This window comes from Apis dorsata, unplaced genomic scaffold (assembly GCF_000469605.1).
Source record: "Apis dorsata unplaced genomic scaffold, Apis dorsata 1.3 scaffold_1083, whole genome shotgun sequence".
Lineage (NCBI taxonomy): Eukaryota > Metazoa > Arthropoda > Insecta > Hymenoptera > Apidae > Apis > Apis dorsata.
The window spans coordinates 103,111-106,418 of NW_006264181.1; positions in this window are offsets into that span (position 1 = coordinate 103,111).

Here is a 3,308-nt window from a genome sequence, read left to right on the forward strand (position 1 = left end):
AGATATATTTAAAAATTTTGAAATTTTTTAAAATTGAAAAAGTTTCTCGAATTTTAAAATTTTATGCTACTTGAATTTTTGAAAAATAGGGAAATCATAATTAACATAAATAATTTAATTTTTAAATTTTAAACTTATTTTGATTATTGATTCATTTGTTTAATGAATTCGTTAGTATATTATAATATTATATGAAGAAAAAGTAAAAATAAAAAGAAATCGTTCGCGATAAATGGTATGCGTATTTTGAGAAATCTTCCACATGAAAAATCTCCCATTATTTTTGATCACTGGTCATTACACTAAACAAAAATCTTTCTAGAATGATGCTGTCTAAAATAATGTTGTTTTTGAGAAAATTATATTTGAACTTGTATATAATTTAAGATATCTCAATCTAGCAGGAATGCAACATAATCCCAAAGCAAACGGTAACATATTCCAGACAGCTCACATTATCATTCTATGAGCGAGAAGATTTATGATATACGATATGATATATGATAAATTCTTGATTAACATCGGATCTTTATGTTATATTAATTTAATTCGAGGAATTTCCTCAAATTTGGAAATTTCGCAAGTAAAGAGACTGACTACGATCTTATTAACTATTTTCGAACTCCATTGAAAATTCGCGTTCCTTTCCATTAAAATCCAAAATGGGATGAAGAATTCCCCGTGGAAGAAAGAATTTCTAAGGGCACGATTCTTCATCAAAAATTAAGAAAAATTATATTTAATTAACATTTCGTTATGAACATGTCCATTACTTTAACGGCTGGATACGACAAATAAATAATTTTCTTATAACTACAACTTTGTGTTCTGACCGTTAGACACGATAACTTGACATTGTGAGAGACCGGATCTCATATAAACAGGCATACCGCATTATAATACACTCCATTTATCGTTAAGAAAATATACCATTTGTACGATAACATCGAAGAGCATTCTATGAATATATATCAAATTAAGCTTCCATCCACTATAAACACTATATATATATATAAGCCTAAAACAAAAGTGACAGTACACAAAACATAATTAGATAATACGTGCGATTATTTATGCGATGCATTGTAATAAAAAATTATTTTATCTAAAAGTAAGTATTTTTTTATTTATTTTCAATGATAGCTTTAATTCTGAGTAATCATGTAGCTTGAAGTATTATAAATTGCTTTCTGAGAAACTAATCAAAATAATTTTAATTTCATTGATTACTTTACTTTTTTTTAAATTTTATAACAAGGGATCAATTTTTTGTACAAATTTTTTTAGATTATTAAAGAAAAAATATTCAGCTAACTATATATTAAATTATTCTAAGTATATTATTTCAATAGAAAATAATAATTTTAAAAAAATAATTTTACTTACCTATATATTTTTAATCATTAATTAATTATTATTTGTATTTTATTTGAAGCAAGTTTCTAATTCTTTTGTTAATAAATTTTTTCTTTTTAATAAAAAACTTATTATAGTTATTAGTATTAATTTCTTGTTTTGTATTTTCAAAGATTTTATTATTTAAAAAAATTTTATAGTGAAAAGAAAAAAAATATGATGGATTTAATATTAGTTACAATTGATTAATTGTTGTTCTTGCTTTATATAACTAAATATTATCAAATTTCTTTACTCTTATAGAAAAAAAATTTCTTTATAATTTTCTAATTAGTAAAATAAAAACAAATTATTTATTTCATTTTTCCATTATTCGCATGAGAATTTCATTTTATTTCAAAAATTTACAAAGTGATTCTTTGTAATTGCAATTGGATTTTTTGTAATTGCAATGATTTTAAATTTCTGTATATCTCCTATGTATCTGACATTTTGATATGATTAAAATTTTTGAATTTTAATTTCAATGGTATGCATTCATGAAAAGATTGAGAATTGATAACTTAAAAAATAACGTTGTTATTGTTAATGTTAACAATAATTATAAATTTAAATTTAAAAAATTTCATAATATATTAAGATTTGATAAAATAGAAAGAAGAAGAAAAAAGAATTTTGATCCATTTTTAGAAGAAAGAAAATGTTTTTCCTTTTATATTACCGAAATATGAAATCATTATACATATTTTATATTATCATCGTTCAAAAATCGTCAGTAATTATTTATATATTCTCATATATTTTATTATTTATATTATATGCAAATATATAAGAAAAATAATAATTTTTTTAAATAAATTTCTAATTAATTCATCTAGAATTTTTTTAATTATTGTATATATATTTTTTGTATTAAAATATTTGCTTTAAATTTAAGTACTTTAAATACATCTCTTTCCGCTTTTTAATTTTTTTTCCAGATTTTACTATATATTTATTTAAGTCGATATTTTGTTAAAAGCGCTGAATTCATATTTAAATAAACACGTTGCTTTCTAAAATTCATTGAAATTACCTTTAAATTAATTGTTTTAAATTAGTTAATACTATTAAAATTATTTATTTCATTTCTTAAAATTACAAATTACAAATTACAAATTACAAATTAAATATATAAATATTATTTTAGTTGATTTATTTTAATGAAAGTTGAAATTTATATTTTAATTATATTTTAATTTGTTAACTAATTATTTCTTAATCAGAAACTTTTTTAAATATACAATTAGACAATAAGATAAAAATATACAATAGACAATTAGATAAATAATTGACTTCATTTTAGTCATATTTCATTTATATCATTTTTCATTTTTATACATAAATAGATAATTAATGTGATATAAATAAATAATTAATAATGACGCGTTAAAAACAGATAATTATTTAATAAACGATTATTTGAATTAAATTTAAAATTTTGACAATTCACATTAATAAATATAATTCATCATTTATCTATTAAAAGATCATATTATTTATTATTAATCATTTTATTTCGAAGAAAGATTTCATCCTCTAAAATTATAATTATATATATAAAAATTTATCAAATTTTTAGATATTATAATTACATGTAATAATTAATATATATATATAATTAATATCAATATATATATAATTAATATAATAATATATATAATCAATTTTAATAAATACAGAAAAAAGAAATATAACTTTTGTTATATCCAATATTTTTGGTATTTCATAAGAAAAAAAATTTCATATTTTTATTAAAAAAAAAACACTCTAGAAATATAACAAAAAAAAATACACAAATTATATCATACAAAAAACTTTTTATATTTTCAATTTTCCTTTAATAGAACTATTTTATTTAATTCATATTTGTTTTGAACACACTTTATTTTATTCTTCATAAAAATCCAATA